General features: G+C 45.9%; 1 long non-coding RNA gene across 1 annotated transcript in view; it reads left to right on the forward strand.

Annotated features, from left to right (window-relative positions):
* Positions 1 to 23,971, forward strand: part of LOC103350843 (uncharacterized) — a 33,285-nt gene extending 9,314 nt beyond the window's left edge. The window contains exons 2-4 of the long non-coding RNA XR_007909501.2: positions 15,691 to 15,961; positions 16,670 to 16,783; positions 18,173 to 23,971. This is a non-coding gene — a long non-coding RNA (uncharacterized lncRNA). The remainder of the gene's footprint in view (positions 1 to 15,690; positions 15,962 to 16,669; positions 16,784 to 18,172) is intronic.
* The last annotated feature ends 2,683 nt before the right edge of the window (positions 23,972 to 26,654 follow it).

Raw genomic sequence — 26,654 nt, forward strand, 5'->3', positions numbered from 1 at the left:
TTGCACAGAGTGGTGAACTCAATGCATAAAGTGCCACAAGCCTATAAAAGTAACCCTTAAACAGAGGCTACAATGAGAAAGGGCCATCCTCTGAGGTTAACAAACCCAAATCCACATGAGGTGGCTGGAATTAGCCACTGACTGCTGAGGAGGCAAAGGGAGCCTCAGCAAGAACTACTGTAATTTTTAAATCCATAAAACTTCCCAACAATGACAATATAACAACCACTACATGCGCTCTCGCTTTCTCTCTTTCTCTCTCTGTGTGTGTGTGTGTGTGTGTGTGTGTGTGTGTGTGTCTGGCATATTGAAAATATAAAAGGCATTGGTCCACCAGATGATTTCCCAAAGTGATCCATCCTTGCAATGATATTTGGAAATAATTAGCCACCAACACCTAAAACCATCAAGGAAGAGTCCACTTTTAAATGAAACTAATTTACCCAGTGCATATTAAGCACCTATTATGTACAACACTTCACAGAAAGGTTAAGACAAGAGAAGACAAAGAAGACAACCTTCACTGAACACCTAGTATTAAGTATTCAGTTCCAAGTGCTTCTACATCTACCTCACTCAGTCCCTTTGAAGCCCTTGAGTTAGGTATTCCTATTTCTAGATTAGTAACCTGAGGTCAGAGCAATTAAGCAACTCTTGTAGGTCACAGACACACAGACTGTGGTGAGATGAGGGACAAATTGGACCCAGAGCTCTCTAACCAAAATTCATGCCTCTTCCAGAGTACACCCTGCCTCCCCAAAACACAACTCTTCCTTCAAGGAATTTACTGTCTGGGATGTCTGTAACCTTTGAGAATCATAAGTTTAAAAATATGCTGGAATAAGACAACTTGGGTATATGAGCAGAGGACCAGTACCTTCAATATAAAATGAAATAAAGAGGGAGGAGATGGCAGGCATTTGGCATAGTGGTTAAGACACCATTTGGGATGCCCACACCTTTGTCAGATGGCCTGAGTTCAAGTCCCAGTTACACTCCCAAGTCCAGCTTCCTGTTAATGCACACCCTGGGAGTCAGCAAGTGATGGCTCAAGTACTTGGGTCCATGCCACTCACATGAGAGACTTAGGTTGAGTTTCTGGGCTTTGACCTGGCTTGGCCCTGTCTACTCCTATAGTGGAAGAGTGACCTTTCTCTCTCTCTCTTTCTCTCTCTCTCTCTCTCTCCAATAAATAAATTTTAAAAAGAGAGAGAGAAGAAAGAAATTTAGTGGTGTTTTGCAGACATTGTCACTAAAAGAGAGTAGGGGGGTCAGCTCCATGGACCAGTAGGTTAATCCTCCGCCTGCGGCGCTGGTATCCCATATGGGCACCAGTTCTAAGTCCTGGCTGCTCCTCTTCCAATCCAGCTCTCTGCTATGGCCAGGGAAGGCAGTGGAAGATGGCCCAAGCTGTTGGAGCCCCTGCACCCACATGGGAGACTGGGAAGAAGCACCTGGCTCCTGGCTTTGGATCACCACAGCTTTGGCCGTTGTGGCCATTTGGGGAGTGACCCAACAGAAGGAAGACCTTTCTCTCTGTCTCTCCCTCTCACTGTATGTAACTCTACCTCTCAAATAAATAAATAAAATATTTTAAAAAAAGAATTTCTTGAATAAAACAGCTAGAAGAAAATATACTTTTAATACCAACCAACAAAACTTACCCAAACCATATTTACCATATTTTTGTTCTAAGTCAGTTCCTCAAACAAGAATATCCTGACCAGCTAACACAAATGTCCAATGTATTAAGAAGTTAGATTCTGCATAGTAAAATCATAAACTGGTCTTTAAAAATGTAGTGTCTAGTCTCTTAAACTTACATAAATAAGATTCACATGCCCCTATCCCATTATCTCTAAATGAAATAAAACCAAATACCCAAATCTGCTTGGTGGTGATTTTTACCAAAGTGCAGAACTCCAAGCGCCACCCCCAATCCGAGAGCCAGCCTCCACTAGGTGCTTCCCTCAGCATTGCCCAGGCACTCTGTAGAATCTCTTCCCTTCCATTTACCTGGCCCATTCAGGCACAAAGGGACAAAAGCCCTCTGCCCATGAACACCTAAGTACCTTGAGGAGACAGTATTGCCTTAAATCACCCTCAGGGAGAGGATCGATACTCAGAGACGGAGGGCGTGATCAAAATCTAGGGCATTCAACTCCCACTGTCACACTGTACTTCACTCTATTCCCTAATTTTTAAAGCTTTATTTATTTATTTATCTGAAAAGCAGAGTTACGGAGAGGCAGAGGCAAGCCAGAGAGAGAGAGAGAGAGGCCCTCCATCCACCAGTCCACTCCTCAGATGGTCGCAACAGCCAGAACTATGCTGATCCAAAGCCAGGAGCCAAGAGCCTCCTCCAGGCCCCCTACGTGGGTGCAGGGGCCCAAGGACCTGGTCATCTTCCACTGCTTCCCCAGGCCATAACAGAGATCTGGATCAGAAGCAGCGCCCACATGGGATGCCGGCATTGCAGGGGGCAGCTCCATCCGCTGCACCACAGCGTAGTCCCCATATTCTATTCCCTCTTAATGTAACACTCGCAGGAGCACGTGTCCCTTACTGCCAGGGACAGCTGCTAAACATATCTTTACATTGCAGAGGTGGTTGAACCATACAAAGTAGCCAATGGTTAACCTGGGTACTTTTGCATACAGAAATAGCGATTTCATAGGTATCAAGCTAGCAGAACGTGCAAGTGCAAGATGTCTTCCAGCAGCACTCTCTCTCCCCCAGAGGACTGCAGTGCTTCCCTGATAGACGTCTGCTGGTTCCTTCCAACACCGTGGCTACAGGTCGAAGGTTGATCCTATAACTACCTTGGGAAGTTATGTGTCGGAGAAACTATAAAGCAGAAAAGCCAGCCTTCTCTCAGTGGATAATTCCAAAGCCATAGGAAATAATGAGGAGGGAAAAAAAACCAAGACCTTTTAACTGTGAAGGCAATAAAAACATGTTCCAAGTATAAACAGTTTAAGATGGTATAATACCCGGCTCTTCTACCTCGGCAAAGGAGCTTGTTCCATCGCTGCTACAGAAAATCTCCATCAAGACATTACAGGCGATTGAGCTCCCAAACTAGTTGGGTCCTGTATGCGCTCCACCAAATTGTATTTATGGACTTCCATAAAGTGAAAGCATCAAAGACGCTTCACCCAGGTCCCCAGGCTGGGCTGGCACCAGGGCCAATGAAAGCAAATGCCTGATCCCTTAATTCTCAGGGCTTCACTGTTCCCCCAATCCCCCCTTTCTGCGGCTTGTCCCTGCCTAGCTAGGAAGTGTCAATGGAGAGATTTGGCTTTATCCCCTGGGAGGCACAGGACAGAAACACAGAGTGAAAAGGAAGTATACAGGATTACACGCTTACTCTTACGGGTGAAAATGTTTATAATGCAGGTCCTCGTGGCAAGATCCTTCTCTTCCTCTGAACTGGTCTCTTCAGGCTGGCATAAATGGGTCTGATTAATGAGGTGACCTAAGGGCAGGTGTCTGACCCAGCAGGTATGCATCCCACACCAGAGTGCCTGGGTTCAAGTCCCAGCTCTAGCTCTTGATTCCAGCTTCCTGCTAGTACACAGCCCACGTAGCAGCCAGTGATGGTTCAAGCAATTGGGCTCCTACAACACATGTGGAGACTCTGGATTGGGTTCTTGGCCCCCAGCTTAAACCCTGGCTATTGTATACATTGAGAGTAAACCAGTAAACAGGAGCACTCTCTCTCTCTCTCTCTCACTTTCTCTCTCTTTCCTCCTCTTCAAATAATTTAAAAGAAAGAAAACTAGGTCTCTTAGGCCTTCTCTGCATAAAATAGCTTTTCTTTACAAGAATATGTATGTGCAATGTACATTTGTGTATACATACATGCTTATAAGAACATGTGAACTTAAGCCTTTCTCTGGGTCACACCCACGCGTTCTGGCTGAAATTCTGAAGTTACGATTCACAGACAAGGCAACAGCAAAGAGGTAAGAGATCTGGCTTTCCTCAAATGAAGGAAATGAGCCTGAAGTAGCCACTAACCTCACAGACAGAGAGACAACAGATACTAGGCACATCCCTTAAATTATTCCTGCTAAAAAGAAAAAGAATCTAGCCTGAATGAGATCAAGTCTCCCAATCTAACTACCAGTTCACAGAAAGATAGAGGCAACAGGGGAGCACAGTACAGTGCACAGGTAAAGGTGCAGGCACGTGGGTCACTGCGTCTGTGCACAGCAGGTGAAAGTTCTATATCAACATTAGACAAGGCAAAGGCCCAGTGCTTGAATCCATCGACACCATCCCTGCCACTGCTTCTAGAGCTAGTTCAGACTTGGACAGACTAAAAGCCATCCCTTTATTTCTGCCTTTTAGCTTCTAAAAAAGGATTTACTTATTTATTTGAAAAATCAGAGGTCAGATTTACAAAGAGAGCAGGAGAGGGAGAGAGGGAGAGAGAGGGAGACAGAGAGAGAGAGAGAGAGAGAGAGAGAGAGGTCTTCCATATACTGGTTCACTCCCCAGAAGGCTGCAACAGCCACAGTTGGGCCAGGCTAAAGCCAGGAGTTTCATTCAGGTCTCCAACATGGGTGCAGGGGCCCGAACACTTGGGCTAGCTTGTGCTGCTTTCCCAGGCCATTAGCAGGGAGATAGACAGAGATAGGAAGTGAAGAAATGGGGACACAAACCAGCGCCCATATGGGATGCAGGCAACAGCTTTACCCACTAGGGCACAACGCCCAACTCTATTTTTTTTATATATATTTTTTGCAGATTTATTTATGTGTTTAACAGGCAGAGTTACAGACACGGAGAGAGAGAAATTTTCCAACTACTGATTCACTCCCCAAATAGCCTCGACAGCAGCGGATAGACCAGGCTTAAGTCGGGAGCCTGGAAGTCCATCTGAGTCTCCTCCGTGGGTGGCAGAGGCCGAAGCACTTGGGCCATCTTCTGCTACTTTCCCAGGTGCATTAGCAGGGAGCTGGATTGGAAATGGAGCAGCCAGGACCTGAACCGGCGCCGATATGGGATGCCAGCAACACAGGCCGAGGCTTAACCTGCTACACCACAACTCCACCCGCTACTTCTTCCTTTTACTGTTTTAGCAAAAGCCTGCCTCTTTTTGTGCTATGTTTGCCTTAGTCAACTTGGTAGTCTGGCAACTACACTTCTTTCCCCTAAGGATTCTGCGTTAGCGTTGCCAGCAGAGGAACTCCACAGGATTTGAGAAGCAAATGAAGGCTTCAGCCTCAGACCTGGTGACAGCAAAAGATGCAGAGGAGCCTGGCCAGGGGTCCTCACTGGCCCTTGCTCCTCATTTAGTCTTCCCAGCGATGACCCTGCTGAGCCACGGCAGCCTGGCTCCAGTCCCTCCGTCGCTCACCGACTCTGTGCAGCCACCCAAAGGCAGCAGCTTCCCAGGTGCTTCACCGGCTCCCCTTGTCGGTCCCAACCCAGCAGCCCGATGGGTTCAGCTTCTCAGATTTCCCTGCGAGCTCTGACTTGCTCACCCAGGCCAGAGCCTCAGTCAAGTCTGAATTGAATGACTCCGTCTCCAGTCTTCCTGCCCCCTCCTCTGGGTCTTCCGTGCCCCTGGTCCTCCCACAATTGAGTAAGCTTTAATTCCTATAATAAATACCTCAGCCCACACTCCGAGCGGCCCTGCTTCCCCGTAGAACTGAATGATCCGTCTCTTTCCGACTGGTCCCAGTCGTGCTTCCTACAGCTTCCCACGATCTACGACTCCAGTGCCTCCCCGAGGGCTTCCCAGCCCTGGGGAGCTGACGGGGTTTCTCACTGCAGATCTCCCTCCTTGCACATCTCCTCCGTAGCCAGCCCTTCAGCTTCCCCTGGGATAGGCTTTCGTGCCCTCTCACATCCAGACGGTCTCTCTCCCAAAAGCGCAGGGTAGTTTAATCAGTTTCACTTGCTTAAGTGCAGCTTATTCATGCCAGCTTTTGAAAATCGTTTTTCCTAGGGCTATAATCCACATATTTCCCCCCAACTGTCACATGTGACCAGCCCAGTGAACAACGGGCAGGGGCCAAAGACAAGTCGCTGCTGTTAGACTCCTCTTCAGGGTATGATTGTCAAGTCCAGGTTTCCACATCACCCTGGTTCAGGAGATGTGGTCAAATTAGATAGTGCAGAGGCCAAATAAATAAATAAGGATGTGTCACCAGTGGCTATAAACTTGGGAGGATGGCTGCATCACCGCTAATGGAAACAGACACAGGGCAGATGGCTTCCACGCTGTATGCAAGATACACACGACGATGATTTAATTTGATGCGCCTTGCTTGGATTGAGGTGCCTGGAGAAACACCTGACCTAAGCGTACATATTTAAGTCATTTGCATAAAAGTGATACTTAAATGCCTAGGGGTAGATTCATTCCTTGAAAGACAATAAAAACAGAAAACCAGGAGGTCAAGAATAGTATCTGTAGGGGGCCAGCATTGTAGCACAGTGGGTTAAGCCACCGCCTGTGACTCCAGCATCCCATGTGAATTCCAATCCAAGTCCTGGCTGCTCTGCTTCCAATCCAGCACCCTGCTAATACTCCTAGGAAAGCTGCAGAAAATGGTCCAAGTCCTTGGGTCCCTGCCATTCATGGGGGAGACCTGAATGGAGTTCCAAGCTCCTGGCTTTGGCCTCGCTCAGCCAGCCGTTGAGGCCATTTGGGGAGTAAAGCAGTAAATGGAGGATCTCTCTTTCTCTCTCTTTCTCTCTCTCTCTCTCTCTCTCTCCGCTCTGTAACTCCGATTTTCAAATTAATAAATAAATATTTTTTAAAAAAATAGTACATTGTTAATGTCTGTGACATGTGCATATGATCTTCTGAAAGTTAGTTGCTGCTCCTAGCACATTACTATCTACACATGAAAAGTTAAGGTCAGAAAACCACATCAATTTGGATCTACAGGTCTAGGAGCCACCCAGATAGTTAAGAAATCATATAACCTTGATTCTTCTACTATTGCTTCCCCGAGCCCAGTACTGTTGAATAAGGAAAATTCTGTGATCTTACACGTGCTATTGTGAATGGGAGACTATGATGTAAATTATAGAAGTTGTGCTATCTGATCTTGACCCTTTGCTGGATTGGATTTTTTTTTTCCACACAGAAATGCCTTTAGAATTTGATCAATATGTGTACAGCTCTTTAAGCAAGATTAGAAACAACTCAAACATCCATCACTTGGAGATTGGTTGAAGAAATTATGCAGCTCAAAAGTAATGAGAGTTATTCGCTTATACTGCTAGGGAGTGAATGCTAAAATAAATTGTATAAATAAAATTGAAATAGAGGAAAATACGCATAGTAAACTAACACTCATCTAAGTGAATATAATGGAAAAATAAGTGCCAATAAATATTTGCTTCAATAAAAAAAGAAAGATAAGCCATGAAGTTAAAAAAAATGGAAGAGTGGGAAGACGTAAATGGCAGTGAAAATTCTTTGAATATACTTTGTTTTACACACCTTTTTAAAAATTAATGCCACTATCAAAAAGATGAATGACAACCAGTGTTGGTGAGGAAGTGGAGAAAAGGGAACTGTTGTATACTATGAGTGGAAGTGGAAATTAATACAGTCATTGTGGAAGATAGCATAGAGATCCTTCAAAAATTAAAAATAAGACTGTCATTTGATCCAGCAGTCTCACTGCTGGGAATATACCCAAAGGATATAAAAGCAGTGTGTCAAACAGAAGCCTGCACCACCATGTTCTCTGCAGCATTATACATAATAGCCAAGACATGGAATCAACCAAAATGTCCATCAGTGGATGAATGGGTAAACAGAATGTTATATATATATATATATATATATATATATGTATAAATATAAATGTATAAACATGTATATGTATAAATGTATAAATATGTTTTATACACACACACACACACAAGATTTTTCCGCCATAAATCAACTCACTACCACTAGTTGTGAAAGGTATCCATCTAGTATTCATCCAACCTTCTCTCTGGAAACTGCTCTTCAAGGATAGCCAAACAGTTGGTATAGGGAAAGTATTTCAGCAAATAAATAAAGAATAAATGATAGAATATTACAGTTCATCAAAGCTGCTGATGTCACACAAAAAGGAGACTACAGATAAGATGTGTATCCCATTTAAAAACGTGTGATTGTTTTTCCAACTCTGTTTGCTTTTTCTTAGCAGTACTTACTGAAGCTAAGAGATGAGGGAAGCAGATGGAAATATAGATGGAACAAAACTGGCCAGGAGTTCATGATTGTTGCCTGTGTGGGGTGGGTAAACGGGGGTTTATCACATAGTCTCCCTAGTTTTCTGTATGTTTGAAATTGTCTATAATAATTATTTTTAGTTGATTAGGATTTGAAACTAAATTGCATAGGTTTGAATCCCAGTTCAGCCACTTGATAGTGATGTGATTCAAGTTGTACCACCTCTCTGTAACTTAGCTTCCCTATCTGCAAAAATATGAATGCTTACTGCCTCAATGGTTGGTAAAAGGTTAAATTAAGTGATACACGTAAGTGGCTAGAACAACTCCTGAAATTCGAAAGCACACTTAGGTGTCAGCTACTATAATATTTAGAGTCCACGACACTGGTTGAATCCCTGACTGACTTAGAGTTTCTGGGCTTTCAAACCCATAAGAGGGCCTCAAAATAAATTGTCATTCCTTCTTCTCGGTGAGGAATATGTCATAAATCCGATCTCCATCACCCACACAACCACTAAACAGACCACAAAGACTGGCGAACTTTGAATTCTGAACATGTTTACAAACGATCAGGGCCACCGGAAGAGAGGCTTCAGGACAGATCACATCCTCATCTACACTCAAGGCACCAGCTCCTCTCTCAACACCACCTCTAGGGGGCAGCCCAGTGTGTCTCACTGCGACCTCTAGTGGTAGTGTAGAAAACACAGCGAACCTGAGTCAAAGAGCCAAGATTCTCACCTGTCTGTACCTCTGAATAGTTGTACAACCTTGGATAATCAGATTTTCCCAGAATTTAACTAACACAAAGTTGACATTTTTGGAATTTCTTTCTTGAATTCCTTTTTGAGACTATTAGAAAATTCTTTTGTGCGCCTTTTGCTCACGGTCAATCTTCAGACTTCCAGAGTAAAACCATGATCACGCAAAGTCAAAAATCACTTGAATAGGGGCAGGAGCTATGGAGTAGCAGCACATGCAATGCTGGCACCAGTTCAAGTCCCAGCTGCTCCACTTCCAATCCATCTTCCTATTAATGTGCCTGAGAAAGCAGTGTAAGATTGCCCAAATCCTTGGACCCTACACCTATGTGGGAGACCTGGAAGAAGTTCCTAGCTCTGGACTGACCCAGCTCCAGCCATTGCAGCCATCTGGGGAGTTCAACAGCAGGTGAAAGTGCACTCTCTCTTTCTCTCTCTCTCCTTTTCTCTCTTTTCCTCTTCCCCACATTTGTCTCTCCATCTCTCTATAAACTCTGCCTTCCAAATAAATAAATCTTTTTTTAGAAAATCACATGAATGGGGTAGATAATATCACTGACTTCAGTTTAGAACCAGATGTAACTACAAATAAGGATGAATATTAATACTAATATTAATATGCTTATTTTAGGAAGCACATATTGGTTTTAAAAATATTCTTTTAAAAAAGCAGTGACAAAATTCTTTTTTCATTTATTTATTTTTATTTGAAAGTCACAGAGTTACCGAGAGAGAGGGAGAAACAGAGAGAGATCTTCTATCTACTGGTTCACTCCCCAAATGGCCACAACAGCCAGGATTGGGCCAGGCCAAAGCCAGGAACCAGGAGCTTTCTCCAGGTCCCCCATGTGGGTGGCAGGGACCCAACCTTTGAGCCATCTTCTGCTGCTTACCCAGGTGCATTAGCAGGAAGCTGGATCCAAAGTGGAGCAGCCAGTATTCAAACGAATATGGGATGCTGATAAAACAGGTGGTGGCTTTACCTGCTATGCTACAGATGCTGGCCCCTGACAAAATTCTTAGATTAAACATAATAGCTCCTTTAGAAAATGTCTGCCTTAGAAAACTTCTTTGGGGTTTGTTTACTAATTTTTCTTTAAACCAAGTTCATTATTTTTAAATCTCACCTGGAGCAGAACCACAGTTTTGTCATTTACAAAGGACTTGAATGTCTAGGGTTTGTCCTTTGTGAAGGTGTAACCATATAGATAAATTTGCAAGTCAAAAATCACATTCCAATAGCACAGCTTTAAGGAACTCATAAGTACAAGGAGTTAATTCAGTTGTGTTTCACCCTCTGTGAAATAAGGGTGATAATAGTGCATCTGCTTCATAGCATTATTTCAAGGATTAAAGAAGTTAATATATGTAAAGTATTTAGACAAACTACCTAACAATAAAAGTCATATAAATATTAATTACTATTACCCCTGTTAATACTTCACTGTTTTCAATTCTCAAAAAAGTAAATGTCTCTCATTTAATCTCAGGTTTTTTTATATAGTCAGAATCTTTTTTAAAAAAATATCTATTTATTTATTTGAAAGTCAGAGTTACACAGAGAGAAGGAGAAACAGAGAGAGAGAGGTCTTCCATCCACTGGTTCACTCCCCTATTGGCTGCAACAGCCAGAGCTGCGCCGATCCGAAGCCAGGATCCAGGAGTTTCTTCTGAGTTTCCCACATGAGTGCAGGGGCCCAAGGACTTGGGCCATCTTCTACTGCTTTCCCAGGCCACAGCAGAGAGCTGGATCGGAAGTGGAGCAGCCAGGACTTGAACCGGCGCCCATATGGGACGCTGGCACTGTAGGTGGCAGCTTTACCCAATACACCACAGTGCCGGCCCCAAGTTTCAGTTTTAATTTACCCTGGTTATGGCAAATGCAGATTCATATTACTGAAGGCACACACATGGTTAAGGATTTGGAAGGCTCTTGGCGCATTTTCAATGTTTAGGCAGGGTAGTCTTATCTACCGAGATAAACTTATATACAAAGAAATTGGTTTCTACATAAGGGCTCCAACACATACATTAATTATAAGATGACAACATCCTGTTGGTTTCCAAGAAAATGTCAATAAATATCTATCAATCAATCAAATATTTTTTGCATGCCAACTCTACCAACGGCCACATGTTAGGAACTACGGAAATACAAGGACAGAAAGGGCATGAGACTCATGTCCAAGGAGCCTGCCTGTTGAAGAATGGAGGGAGCCACAGGTGCATGTGAACATGGATGCCAGTTTAAGGAGGCACATGGGGAGAGCTCTGGGCGGGAGCGCAGTACCCAACGATGAGCTCAGGAGAAGAGCACAGGTGCAGGGTGGGCAGAGAAGTCCCCGAGGACCACGACACTTCAAAGACGCTTTCTGAGAAGACGGGCTTGCGCCAAGGCTTCGGGGATAAGTGAGAGCCTCGGGACACGGAGAGGAGGAAGATGGACATGAATGAGGTCAAGAGACATTCGGTCGCCATTCAGATAGACACCAACTGACGCAGAGTACCTGCGGGAGAGACAGCTGGAGAAGGTACTGAGAGTCTTAAAGAGCAGCTTAAACTTTATCTTCCAAGTGATGTGCAGGGACAGGGCTTCCGGACGAAGTTGTGGCCTGCGGAAAGTGCTATGTTACGAGAACTTCCAGGATGTGGGGTCGCTGCAGGCTCCGATGACTGCAGTGTCTGCAGATGTGTGTGTCCGTGGCTCCCTTCTCTCCGCTTGCAAGAACTGCAGGGTCCATTTGCCTGTGCCTCCAGCACCGTGGGTTCATAAAGCGCCTCAGGCTAGCCTTCAGCTTTCGAAAGAGTAGACTGAGGTGTCAGGTGAGTGAGTGGCCACACACCAGAGTCTGCCTTGTTCTCGGAGCATGTGGCCACGTGCTCCTTCCAGATTTGGTCTATGGGCTCTGCAGGCCTGAAATCCCCGGAAAAGACGTGTCCAGCTTCTCTTCCTTTGACACAAGAGTTACAAAAATAGGAAAGCATTGCTTTTCTCTTTTCCTTCCATAGTAAACATATTTTAATGCTTTTCCTGATTATCAAAATAAGACATGCTTATTGTCAGAAATTCAAATGCACCAAATGCAAGGATCAGAATACCAACCCCTCTAACACCACCACCCCTGATATCGTAGAGACCCTCTTTGTACCTCTCTTCTTGTGTAGAGACACATGCATACATTTTGTCATTTTCATCACTCTATTGGCGTTGTGTTGCTAATGGGAGTATTGTATTATTTATTGTGCTGTTTTTCAACCTCCTTTCTCCTTTGTTAGCCCTCCGTGGTGCCCTTCACACAGCCAGCTTCACACACCCAGCACACATCTTCTATGATTTTACCCTCTTATAGGCATCCTAAGCTCGTACCTATGGAGAAATTTCCTCTAACTAATGAATTTATTTATTTATCTGAAAGAGGGAAAGACAGACACAGAGAGACAGAGAAAACTTTTCTGAGGGCTAACTTCCCAAACGCCTGCAACAGCCAGAGCTGCGTCAAGTCAAAGCCAAGAGCAGGGAACTCCATCTGGGTCTCCCACGTGAGTGGCAAGAACCCAAGTACTCGGGCCAACATCTGCTGCCTCCCAAGCACATTAATAGGACGCTAGATTGGAAGTGAAGTTGGGACCCAGTCCTAGGCATTTTCAAGCTATGACTTAACTTGCTGTACCACCACAATGCACCCCCCCATAGGAAGGATTTTTATTATCATTGTTAGATTTGCAACACTAGTATCCATTCTATGTATTCCTCCAAATCATACATCATGGAAATTGATTATACTTCATGGAAATACCTCCAAGTTAAAATTGAGCCATTGCCTTTACCGTTTCTTGAAATAATAGTAACTGATATTTATTAGGCACTTATTATGTTCCAGGCACAGTCCTAAGATATGTTGCCTATATGAATTCACTTAATTCTCACAAATTCTAGACTAGCATCAGTAATTTTTAAGGTTTATTTATTTATTTGAAAGGGGAAACAGAAAGAGAGAGAGAGAGATTGTCCAGCCACTGATCCACTCCCCTAATGGCCGCAAGGGTTGGGGCTGGGCCCAGCCAAAACTAGAAGCCAGAAACTCCATCTGAGTCTCCCACATGAGTGGCAGGGGCCCAAGCACTTGGGCCATCTTCTGCTGCTTTCCCAGGCCAGAGCAGAGAGCTGGATTGAAGCATAGCAATCAGGACTTGAACCAGCGCTCCTACATAGGATAACAGCATTGCAGGTGGCAGCCTAGCTTGCTGTGTCACAGTGCGAACCCCTAACTTGTACCATTACTGTCTGCATCTTAAGGATAAGAAAACCGAGACTCGGGACCTGCATATCTTTCCCAGGGCTGCTCCTTAGACAATCAAGGTGAATCCCGAAGTCTAATGCCAGAACCATGCCAAGCTCCCTACACCACACTGCCTAGCCCAGGATGGCAGAGCTCCCTACCCACCCCTGACAGGCATTTTCTTTTATACAGTTGTTTTGTTGTTACACGAATGTTACACTAAACAACCCTGGACACACATCCTAAGGCCTGCATGTTTTATTTCTTGCATTCAATAAATATTTAGTGCCAATGTGGCGCCAGGGACCATTCCAGATGCTGAAGTTCCCATGGGGAGGGAGACGGACAGGGTCCTCGTTTCCACAGAGCTCACAGTCTGGTGGGACAAGACAACAAATGAATGATTCAGTCAACCAATGAGCGAACAAATGAGCAACAACAAAAATAGGAGATAATGGTAAGTCATACACACAGAGTTAACAGAGCACAATGTGAAAGTCCATGGGTGATAACTGTAGATCATTTTTATATAGGAGAGATCCCTGCATTAGATTGCCAAGTTGAAATGATATATGTAGTTTTGATTTTAATAATTATTGCTGCTTTCCTTCCCAAAAGGCAGATTTCCAATAATTCTCATTTTTACCCACAACCGAAATGCAGATTTTAATAATAAGTATTTTTTTGTTTTCCTTTTTTGACTGTCTAGGAGAACTTGAAAAGATCTTCCTTATCAGTTAACTGCTGGCCTATTTTTATTATTATTATTATTATTATTATGTGAGTATAGGGAGACAGAGATCCCTTATATGCTGGTTTATTTCCCAAATGCCCACAACAGCTGTGGCTGGGTCAGGCCAAAGCCAGGAGTTTGGATCTCCCACCTGGAGGGCGGGGACCCAGACACCCCAGCCAGCATCTGGTGCCTCCCTGGGTACACATCAGTAGGAATAGGGAATCAATACTTGAGTCAGAACGTGAACCCTGCACTCCAATGTGGAACACAGTTATCCCAAGTGGCATCTTAACCAATAGGCCAATGCCCACCCCATTTAACTGACCTATTTTAATTGCAACATATATAAATATACATCTGCTATAAGGTAAACATGGAAAATTATATTATGTAAGCACATAATGCACCCATGTATTTCTATGAAACAAAAATGCGCATCTTGCGGAACACTCTCAGAAACGCATGCCCTTGTCTGTTGGTAAGGAGGAGGAAGGGTTGTCTTGTCTCGAATTCTTAACACAGATCTCAGAAGAGTGAACATTTTTAAAAGAGAGTTAAATGCAACTAATTTTTAAGACACAGAAAAAAGGCACGTCTCATAGGTCGAAAGAGACTCCCCTAAAGATAAATCTTGATAAACATTAAAAAAAAAAAAACAGCCCTTGAGGAGCTGAAGTATGTTCAGGAGTGGCAATCAAAAGAATGCCACCAAATCTCCCAACCGTAGCCTATGGGGTCAGACTCCCCACACATCTCCTACCCTCCCTTAGGGGGCCGCCTGGTTATCACAGGTTCTCAGGAACTGTCATTACTTAGAGAACTCATAAATATGCAACAAGAATTTTATGGGAGAAATTGCAAACGGAAAAACTTCCAACCACCCTCAAGGTAGAGAAAGGAGAGCGCAGTGCACTGCCTCTCACCAGTCCCACCACCTCTGCGGCCACTCTGAGGACACGTGGGGCAGTGGGTGGACACCTTGTCTCTGTAGAAAGCCCTGCCTCATCTGCAGGAGGGGATGCCAGCCTCCCACCTCCATGTAACCTCTCCCTGTATACGGCTGCACGCTTCGTGTGTGCAAGAGAGCAGGGTTTCAGTGTAACCGTATTCCACAAGCAAAAGCAATGGAAAGAATTCCAAGCCTAATCTTTTTTTTCCCCCCTCCCTTGAAATTTGATCATATTCCTAACTTTAGTCATACTGCCTGGTTTCCTTTCCTTAATGGAGTGAAATTTATGTCTGTGATTAGAGAATTGGCTGGGGAAAACCATTTGAGTTTTAAAAGTTATATGTTTTAACAATAATAGATATGGGAATCCTGGAAGAAAACCAGTGTGTTTTGGATGTTAATACAGACATCATAATGACCTGCTATTTCCATCCAGAGTTCAGGTAATGGCGGGTATTAAACTTATTGGGGTGAGGGGGTGGAGGGAAGGAGACAAGACACTGAGTTGAAAGTTTTCACAAGGATAGCATAGTGATAAATTAAAAATTACAGCCTAGATGTACGACTATTTTGGCTAAGATATCTGAGGGTTATTTTGAAAATAAGTAAGGTGCCAGGCATTAAAAGAGTAGCTTTCCTGGACATGCATTTACCACAATTACGACGCTTGTACCCAGCACTCACAGACACAGAGAAACAAAGAAACGCTCCTTGCTTTATGCAGCGTGCACATTCCTTAATTTGACCAATTTTTTTTTCCAGTGCCTCAGGGAAACTCACTGTCCAGGAGACAATGTGATCAGACCTCTAGGGGAAGCGAATCAAGGCAACGAAATGCCCTTCACCAAATCCCTCCGGGCTGGAGGCTGCCGGGGAGCGGCCAGAGCTCTGTCCTCACAGCTGCACACACCTGGATGGAAATCCCTCGACCTGCCTGCTGTGGGACTGGGAGCAGTTACTGCAGATTTCTGAGCTGCAGCTGCACAACTCAGCGCCTCCCCCCAGGGTGCGTCGTGAGCAGGAAACCGGAGAAGTAGGTAAAACAGGGAAGACAGTTCCTACATTTTAGTGCCTTCCTGCTTCCCACTCCACTGTTATGTTGGCTTTGAGATCACTGAATTGGAAGAAAGGAGTCCAGGAGCAAAGGAAGAGGCAGATGTGGGGTGAAAAGCAGTGGTTGGCACTTGGCAGAACGGCCTCAATTAAAACCCCAAGAAACGCCACCCATACCTGAAGCAGAACCTGCAGCCAGCACCCTCCTCCAGGGAGGAACGCTTTTGCAGTGTGACTAATTGCCTTCCAATGCTTTTCCTTTCTGAGATTTTCAAGGCAAGGCCGACCCATTCATTTCGGCAGCTGCTTCTTGCAGTTTGGGGACACGACAAATACTTTGTTTATGTCATTCATTTCAACACAGCTCATTCAAATATTATAGGCTGGTGATAGTCTCCAAGTTCGTCGTAAATATTTATCAATTCCTACACCATGATAGTTTAAAAAATATATTTTCCAAGACATCCTGAGCTTAACAAAAAAGAAAAACCAAATGTGTGACCCCCAAGCTGGTCATTTAAGAACATAAATTCTCAAATGTCACCTTAGCATATAACATCGTCCATAATACGTCAGAAAGCATGTTTCAAGAACCTAAGCAACTCTTTAGGTCTCAATAAGTTAATGAAACGTTAACGCACAGGATTGAAAGTCCTATAAACAAATTGTCTCGCTTGTATTTTCTTAGGGACTCATTTGTCAGCTCCCACAAATGCGCAGGTGACTTTGTTTGGAGGCCCACTTTTCACAAAGGAACCAAATGTTGGTGACTTGCCAAGAATTACAGGCCATCTCCAAGCTGGTAAGAAAAACAACAGAATCACCCTGAGGTGTCGATGCTAAGGTAGCCGGCCAGTTCATTCACTCCATGTGGGGCTGACTCTCACACCCAGGATGAAATTTCAGAACTTCAGGCCCCAGATGGACCTTGAGGATGGCCCCTGAGCAGCTGAGACTGCCGGTGGCAGCATTATCTGCCTGAGGCCCAGCGTTAGGGCCACAGGAGGCAGATGCAGTGCAGTTGCACCACCCCCCCCCCCAAGTCTGAAGCATGCCTGGGATCCGGTAGGGAGTAGTGTGGACTTCCAGCCAACGTCAAGGCCAGTGTTGTTTTGCAGATGGATGCCTCTTTCGAACAGAGGTGTGTTCAAATCAGATATGTGTTGGGAAACCCAAGCCCTGCCTCGTAGATCTAACTGACGATGGGAAAACTGTCTTCATTCAGGAATTTAAATTACCCAATCTCACTGCACCACCGAGTGAGCCATCATTTGGCAACGGGCATACTGAAAATCATCTCTTTCCTTGCTCTCTCCTTCCCTGAGACATAACTACAGAGTTAGCAAGGTACCTGGTTTCGTGGACAATTTGTCACTTTTTTTTTAACTTGTAACTACCAACTACTAAAATATTTGAGACTCTCTTTTTCATTCCACGCTATAAAAACAAATCATTCATTTAAGCTTTTAAGAATCCAATTTAATCAAGGAGAGGAAAATGACACAAACCATTACTCATGTAATAAAAGTCCACACATCCAATAGTCCTCTGTCTTTAAACCTTCAACCAGTTGCTCTGGCATCATATAGATACATATTTAGATGGTTTCCCATGGCACCAATCCCCTGATAAAAATGTTTAAGTGAGATTTCATACCAACACGGCTTTATGCTAGCATTTCTTAAACAAATGCAGAAAAATTCCATTATAGTAAATTCTCTGCTTCCCACTCCTGCCAACATCCACTCCATCACCACCAGCAGCCCCAAATTGCTTTATTGCAGTGGAATTATGTTATAATGCTAAATTGCCATAATTCAGTTTCCAGGCTAGAGGAAAGAGCCTGCATACAGTCAGTCTTTCAGAGGCAAATTAGCAGATGAAAAGAGGTGCATTGCAGGAGAACTAAGGGAATGGGGGAAGGCACTTTGTGGGGAACAGAAGGAAGTAACCCCCACAGGCTAGTTCCATACCCTTTCACACACCACCCCCCCTTGTGTACTGCCAGGTTTTGTTTTCCGGGACACAGAGATGTTTGAGGTAGTGATGTCTGCAGAAAACTTGATGACAGGGCTAAAGAACCTTGGTGAGAAGCAGTAGTTGTGGCATCGCAGCAGGTTAAGCCACTGTGGGTTGAATCACTCAGGATGCCTGCATCCCATATTGGGACTGCTTTTCACTTCTATTCCAGCTTCCTGCTAATCTATCCTGGGAAGGCGACAGATGATGGCCTAAGTACTTGGGCTCTTGCCACCCATGTGGGAGACCCAGATGGAATTCTTGGTTCCCAGCTTCAGCCTGGACCATTGTGGTCGTTTGGGGAATCTTGGTGAGTTTGCCTGTGGCTCCTATCTTCTCCCCACTTTCCAGACGCCTCAAGACTCAGCCGGGTGCTCCCCGTGTGAAAAGTGACCCACCCCGGGAGCGAAGCAAACGTGTTTTAGGACACAACTGCTTGTGGTAGGCAGTGAGAGGAATCGCATCAAGACGGCAGCTTTCCGACCCGACACGGAGACAACACCGCTGCGTCCCACATCCGCGTGATCGGGAATCCCACCTCCAGTCAACATGCGGTCTGAAACATTGCGTGCGGAGTCTAACGCGCCACACAGGACGGGGCGGGGGAGGACGGCCCGTGTCAGTGTCCTGCGCAGGGCATGCGGACGAGTGAGAGGAATGTCCAATCTAACTTCTTCCTGTAGCTCTTGCTCCTATTTAATCAAGCCCACATGTGGGACACCGGGAAACTAAATGTGGTGAGGAGCGAAGGATTATAAAAATGTTCACTTTCATCCTACAGATATGAGAAAACAAGAACATATTGCCATTACTCGACAACTTTATTGCTCCAAATAATGCTTAACACGCAGTAAATCAGTGGAGACTTTCGCGGGCTGTGTCATAGGGGTGCCTCCCGCTCGCTCTGGGAGGCAGCCCCTGTGAGTCCATCCCCGTGCCGGGCGGCCGATGGCCCTGGGTGGGATGGAGGAGAAAGGGCTGCACACCACGGGAGGCACAAAAGCCCAATCTGCTCCCTGGGGCCAGCCGAAGTTCTCCCACCCCCCAGGCCCTGAGCAATCTTTCTTCCCTTCTTAAGAAATGACAAAAATCAGGAAATATTACTTTGGCTTGCAGGCTTCTGTCCTGGCCTATCAAACCCACAGAGAAGCCCCAGCAAATTACTGGAAACTGCACTTTGAACTTGGCCCTTGGCAAGGAGCCCAGTCAAACAGAAATGTAAAAGTTCCTTTCCTCCGCAGGGCCCCTGCACCAGGGTGTCCCTATAGACGCTCCAAAGCTGATTGCAACAGGTTGGAATGAGGCGTCGAGCCAGGAAAACAAGCCCTGACCAGTATGATTTCCTACTGCCTGTGTTGTTTCTTAAAAAGGTTTTCTTTGGCTTGTTCTCCCTCGTTCTGTTGGCCTGCATTGCAGGCTCAGGTCCCATCGAGGAAAAGACTGGCACCACTTGCAGAAAATGCTTAATCCTTGTTTAGTTCCTAAAGGGCTCCATCAAGCCCACCAGTAAGTGTAGTAGTGTTGGGGGCACGGTTGAGGAGGGACTGGTCAGGCCAGTTGCTAAGCAAACACTTAGAACACCCAGGAATTGACAAGTAATTAGCTTGTAAACCCCCGCAGATACTTCCACCACCGACAAGGGAGAGGCTCTCTCTCTGCCCACCAGGCTGCCCTGCACAATCTTAAAATAAACCAACCACAGGCACAGTCACACAATGGACAACCCCACAGTGCACGGCTCGCTATGGGTTTCTTCCGGGGAGGAGGAAACAATCAAAACACTGGCGTCTTTCTAGCTCTGGTCTGTGTCTCTCTAAGAAAACTCCATTTGCACAAGCAAATAAACAGACTCATTATAAAACTAGGAAGAGGTCAACGAGAGGCAGATAAAACTAAAGGTTAGACAGCTGGAGAAACAAGTCTCTCTCGCAGCTGCAGTGGGAGCTCCTAGGAGGAAGCCACACATCCCTCAGGGATCTGTCATGAACCTGTGAAGGGGAGGGGCCAGCCGGCCGGTAGGAGGAAGGGCTGGGCGCTTCGGGAGCCAGATCTGTGGGCAGTGACCTAACTCTCTTAATGTGCAATTATTTTAACTGCTTGCTCCTCACGGGTTTGTTTCCTACAAGCTTTGCATGGTTTCATATGCAAAGTGTCAACACAGCAGTGATCTCCTTACTCTTCTGATCATTTCATAACATTTCCCAAGCCTGTTTTTAAAGCCCCACATATTGGTGGAGCTGCTTGTTCCCTCCCTCAGCCCACAGCTTCCCCCACTGCCTGCCTCGCTGACCTCCGACTGACCCAGTTCTGCAATTATCAGCAGTCAATGAACACCACTCAATTCAAAAAAAAAGCTGCTATCTGCTAAAGTCTCATTTTCCAGCACTCCTGGTCAGCCCTGTCACATTGTAACATTGTAACATGGTTCCCACCTGTTTTCTCCTTTTATTGTTAATGCAGGACTCTCAGGCAGAATTTACCATTTGTGTCCCCCTCTCCTACCTCCCAGTGATTCTAGGAGAAGCAATGGGAGAGAAAGAGCAAACCCAGGATTCACGGGAAGTCTACAAAGATAGCATGTCCAAGGGAGTCATTCTCTCACCCATGGACATTTAGTATGCCTCTATCACAATTATCCCAACAAAGTAAGTCCCATCACACACATCCACCATAGACTCTCTCCTGGATCACAAAAAAAAAACCTGGTAGAAAAACACCAGGATGTCATTCAAATAGAAGGCAAATGTGAGTGGTCACACCCAGCACACAGGAGATTCACTCTAGAGACGAGAGCAGATGCTAGAGAAGAGGGGAGAGCAGGAGGGGACTCTCCAGGTGGAAGGAGAATGACGCCTGCCAGGCATAATCTCTCCAAGGAAAGGCTGAAGGATGGTGCCATGTGGAAACCAGAAGCGAGCCTGATGGTCCTCTGGAAACAGAACGGTATGTCTTAAATGCTGGTGAGCATGGGGTGCCCAGGAGCACCTGAACAACAGGCAGAACCTCCACTGCCCCTACTCACTCTAGATGTTCTTTATTTTTTTAAGATTGACTTATTTATTTGAAAGGCAGAGTTACAGAGGCAGAGAGAGAGAGAGAGAGAGTCTTCCATCCTCTGGTTCACTCTGCAGATGGCCACAATGGCCGAAGCTGCACCAATCCAAAGCCAGGAGCCAGGAGCTTCTTCCGGGTCTCCCAATGCCGGTGCAGGGGCCCAAGGACTTGGGCCATCCTCCACTGCTTTCCCATAGCAGAGAGCTGGATCGAAGTGGAGCAGCCGGGACTAGAACCGGCGCCCATTTGGGATGCCAGTGCTGCAGACCGGGGTTTTACCTCTGCGTCACGGCACCGGCCCATCTAGATGCTCTGATGCAGTAGCCTCATCAGGTCCCAGGTGATTCTGATGCTAGGTATCCACAAATTTTGCCGAAGGTTAGAGAGTAAGAGGGAGAACAGCAATCAGGAAGGGTGAAGCAGAGAGGCAAGAAAGGCAGCAGGCGGTGACCTCAGACACAGAAGACCTACGAGTGCAGTAGTTGTCCCGAATTACAGGGGGAGTTTGTTTGCTAAGGAGTTGGGAGTAGGTAGAGGCCAAAGCCAAAGCCACAGGGAGGGCAAAGCCAGGAGAACTCTGACCAGGCCTTGACTCTACATAGCAAAGACAGGTTCAATAGAGGGAGGATCACTCACAAGATTTGAGTTTATACTGTTGAATTCTCAATTTCTATGAAAAATACAGTACACAAGTCAGCATTCTTAAGTTGTTATTTTGCTGATTTGATATTCTAGCAGAAGTATTCTAAAACTCAGCTGAATGCACCTGTCATTGTGCAACATAGCTTCACTCAAGAGATACAAGTAGTTGGCTGCCTGGAGACAGACAACTGAAATCATCAGGATCTATGCACAACTAAAATCACCCTTTGTCCACTGGAAACAAGTCACTCATTTGTCATCACCTGCTGCTTCCATTTACATCACTGACTAAACTCCAAACTTGGGGTGAGCATTCGGTACAGCAGTTAAGACACCTGCAGCCCATGGGCCGGCGCTGTGGTGCAGGGGGTTAACACCCTGTCCTGAAGCGCCGGCATCCCATATGGGCGCTGGTTCGAGACCTGGCTGCTCCTCTTCCGATCCAGCTCACTGCTATGGCCTGGGAAAGCAGTAGAAAATGGCCCAAGTCCTTGCACCCCTGCACCCACGTGGGAGACCTGGAAGAAGCTCCTGGCTCCTGGCTTTGGATTTGCACTGCTCTGGGCCATTGAGGCTAATTGGAGAGTGAACCAGCAGATGGAAGACCTCCCCCCCCCCCCGTCTCGTCCTCTCTCTGTGTAACTCTGACTTTCAATTAATTAATCAATCTTAAAAAATAAAAAAAAGACACCTGCCCCAAGTGCCTGGCTGGAGTCCTGGCTCTGCTTCAGATCTGGCTTCTTGCTAATGTGCACCCTGGGCCACCACTCCCATTCTGAATCCAAGGAGCCATTGAACTTCAGCCATGTCAGATCACACAGATGACCAGGGCCATGTGGGTGATTACCAACTGCAAGTGCGGGTAAACACAGGCTTTCTCAACAGAGCTGAGTCTCAATGCCAAAATGCCTTCCCGATCTCGTCTCCACTCATTAGACTTGACCACCTTCTTGATGACAGGAGGGGACAAATATGAAACGTAAGACAATTTTTTTAAAAAAAATTTAATTGTCTTATAAAGAAAGCTATATTACAATCCCAACTTTAACAGTAAAGGGGATGAGAATTTGGAGAAAAAAAGATATCCAAAAAATCCAGCATGTGACTAATAGGGTTTCCAGAGAGAACAGAGCCTGTCACAAGGCGGAAATGGTCAATGAAATGACGTGAGAGATTCCCCACTCCTGAAGGGCATGGGTGAGGGCCCATTAAGGGAGCAGCACACTGAATGACACAAGGCGTCTGCCAAAAAGCATTCCACACCAGACTAGGGAGACTCCCAAAACTTTTAGAAAAACAAAAAAGGCCATAAATAAGGAACTCGTGGCACAGCGGGTTAAAGCGCTTGAGATCATGCCGGCACCCCATATCAGAGTGCTGGTTTGAGTCCCGGCTACTCTTCTTCCAATCCAGCTCCATGCTAATGTGCCTGAGAAGGCAGCAAAAGATGGTCAGGTGCTTGGGCTCCTGCCACCCACGTGGGAGACCCAGATGGAGTTCCTGGCTCCTGGCCTTGGCCTGACTCAGCCCTGGCTGTTGCAGCTGATTGGAGAGTGAACCAGCCGCTGGAAGACCTTTGTCTCTCTGTCTCTCCCTCTCTCTGTTGCTCTCCTTTCAAATAAATGGCTTTTAAAAAAAGAAAGGCAAAGGAATAGCAGTCAGGATCGCTATCCTTCCCAGCATCAGCTCTTGCTGCCGCAGGCCAACAGAACAATGCCTTCATGATTCTGAAGGGAACAGGGAACGCCATCCAGCCTGGTTCTGACCGTGAGGCCCACCAGTAACTAGCATCCGGCATTCTGCACAGGCTGGAGGGAGGTCACTCTCTCTTCTCTCACTGCACATGTCTTTTTTGAGTCCTTTGTTCACAATTATATGACCCAGGTTGTCTCTTTTAAGGCAAGAAGCACTGGAAACAATCTCCATAATGCCCTGAGCTCAAGGATTTACATCCTACTACCAGGGCTGGGCTTAGGCACGGGGGTTAAGTCACCGCTTGGGACGCTGCATCCCATATCAAAGTGGGTTCAAGTCCCACCTCCACTCTCGAGTCCAGCTTCCTGCTCATGTGCACGCTGGGAGACAGCAGGTAATGCTCAAGTACTTGGGTCCCTGCCACTCACGTGGGAATCCCAGGTGTGAATTCTCAATTTCCAACTTTGGCCTGGCCCAGCCCTGGCTGTTTTGGTATTTGGGGAGTGAATCAGTGGATGGGAGATTTCTCTTTCTGTATCTCTGTCTTTCAAATAAACTAAATAAAGATTTGTATAATTAATTAATTCTGCCATCTAGGCTCATCACCCCTTGCCTTGCTTCTTCATGTCTTGATTACCTTCACTTTAACCTCGCTGTCTGTGTCCACTTCCATTCAGTTTGGGCACTCACTTCATATTTTCACTGTAAGCTTTGCTCTCAGACCCAAAGATTCTGCTGATGATTCTTTACTTACACCCTTGCTGGATGTAGGGGCAGCCCCCACTTTGTCCATTCCACTCTGCCAATGAGTCCAAAGCAGGAGAGATCAAGCCAGGCCACATTGAGGCTCACAGCAAAAGGGAAATAAGGAACTGTGCTTCCAAGAAATGCCCTGAACCGGGCAGAATCCGAGAGTGTTGTGCATTGTCCAGTGTGCACACTAAGGTAGAATCCCAGCTAGAGATTCGGGGCAAAAGTCCCTTTAAGAAATGTGCGTTTTCCTGGAGCATGTCTTGGTCATAACTGTCAGGATCCTTAAGCCCAGCGGGGTTAGGGGGAGGGAGACACTATGTAGGTGGAGTATAGCAGAGAAGAGAAGAAGATACCGTGTTGCCTCCATCCTAACTTAACAGAGGCCCCTACAAAATGACTCACAAAGCTCCAAAAGCGTCTGAGATATGAGGACACCCTAGACTTTAAGATAAAAAAGAAACAGGTGAACTTAATATTCACTTGGAAAAGTTCGATACAAGGGGTCTTCAAAAAGTTCGTGCAGAATACATATTATGAAAAAACTATGCATGGATTTCAATTTTTTTGCATCAAAATAAACTTTTAATTCCATTTTTCAGCAGACTTTTTTTTTTTTTGAAGTGCCCTTGTGCAAAATTCCCGAAGCCCTAGTCTACTGAATAAACTCAACATGGCCAAAACCTAATTCATGTCCTTTCCCGACACTTCTTCTCCTTATTTTAGTCAATAGCATCACCAGGATCCCTTCCATGTGGTTCCCAGATGAGGTCTGATCTCTGCACACTGCCTCTCCCAGGTGCCCAAATGCCATCCAGCCTGGAGAGGGCTTCTGGCCTCCCTCTGCAGTAAGTCTCCCTTTGGTGCCCTCCTCATCTTGCCTGGGGCACTCCAATTCAGGCCCTCAACCTTCCTGCTAGCCCAGTTTCCCAACGGCTGCCCTGGACAAATGAAGCCAGGGCAGAGGTCCATTCCTTTCACATAGCTGCCTCGCCATTTCCCTTCTTTTTCCTAGAAGAGAAATCTCAATTTTAGCTGGTCACATCACTGCCCAGAATAAAGTCTCCATATGCCATAGCTCTGGTCAGTAAGATGCAAAAGAAGTGAGCTGTGGGCCTGCGTCGCCTGGGATGCCTGCCCCTCTTCCCACTCTGTCCCCTAGCCTGCAAAGCAAGTGTGGTGGGTGGCATCCAGCCACCATTCCAGACCAGGAGGTGACCGTGAAGAGGAAGGCCTGTTTCATTAGAACAGAAAAGAAGAAAATAGGAGAAAGCTGCATCCCTGATGACCGCATGGAGCTCGCACACCTGCTCGGAACTGTCATCCCCAGAGCCTCTTACAGGAGGAAATAACTCTTGGTACTTCAGCCACTAGTCTCTGTTTTTCACAGCTGCAAGCAAATCATAAGTGACCACATTTTTCCTTCAAAAATCATTGATGGCTTGGGAATTCCAGTGAAACAATGTCCTGACTTCTTGGCCTAGCACCCACGGCGATCTGGAATCTGGACTTAAACCTTATTTCCAGTCTTGTCTTCTACTGCCTTCCCTCACACACTTCATAACCCAAAGTAGACAGCTGTGAGTCCCAAGCTGCCTGGCCATCACTAACATGTGTACAAGAACCATGGATGATGGTTGGAACTAAAGAGGAAGGGGAGCTCAGCCAGCCTCTGGAGCAGGGGTCACAGGGGGTTTTTCCACTGAATTCCCCTTTCTGTTTTTACCTAAATGCCTTACACAACACTCCACTAAGTCAGACATAAAAGGCTGAGCTGTCCTGATTAGAAGACTACCAGCCTAGTCCTAGTGCTCAGTTTACGTTCAGATGAGAAAACGAACGCTCACAAGGGGGTTGGGGGATTGGTGTGACTTATTAGTAGCAGGCCCAGAACCATAATCCAGGGTTCCCAGTGCCCAGTCTGTCCTTTCCATTGTTTTTACGCAAGAAGGGACGCAAACAGAGGTGCTTGATAGAAACAAAGCCAAGTAACAAGTCTTCAGGTACCCAGATTTGGAGTTACCAGAAGGGTTTACACTAAACAAGGATTTCCAGGCCTCCCAATCCCCGCCAACCAGGCTGACTAGGGACTCCACACAAAGAACAGCATCCTGGAGTTAATTCCTTCCAACCCGGAATTTTCCTAACACCAGACCATTTTCCATTCAGACCCATGCCCAAGGGAGCTGCGGTAATTAGCCCAGCGTCCAGAGAAGTGAGATTATACACCAGGTCAAAGGATGTGTCTCCCCATGATACTCATAAAATCCTATTGGCTGGTCTTGCACACTATTAAAAAATATCAAAATGTTGGCTTACCTGGGAAAACCACACTCTGTTTGGTCTTTAGTCATCATGAGGGAGTTCAACGATCATATGTGGCAAGCTGAGTGGAAGACGCCCATCCTGTCAGACTGCCCTGGGGGTACCGGGGCTACCTGCTGGCGCTTGGGGAACGTTAGAGGGCGGGATGGAGCGGCTACCGAGCCCCACTCCGCCAAGGTGAAGTCTGC

The sequence above is a fragment of the Oryctolagus cuniculus genome, chromosome 8, assembly GCF_964237555.1.
Source record: "Oryctolagus cuniculus chromosome 8, mOryCun1.1, whole genome shotgun sequence".
NCBI classification, from domain to species: domain Eukaryota; kingdom Metazoa; phylum Chordata; class Mammalia; order Lagomorpha; family Leporidae; genus Oryctolagus; species Oryctolagus cuniculus.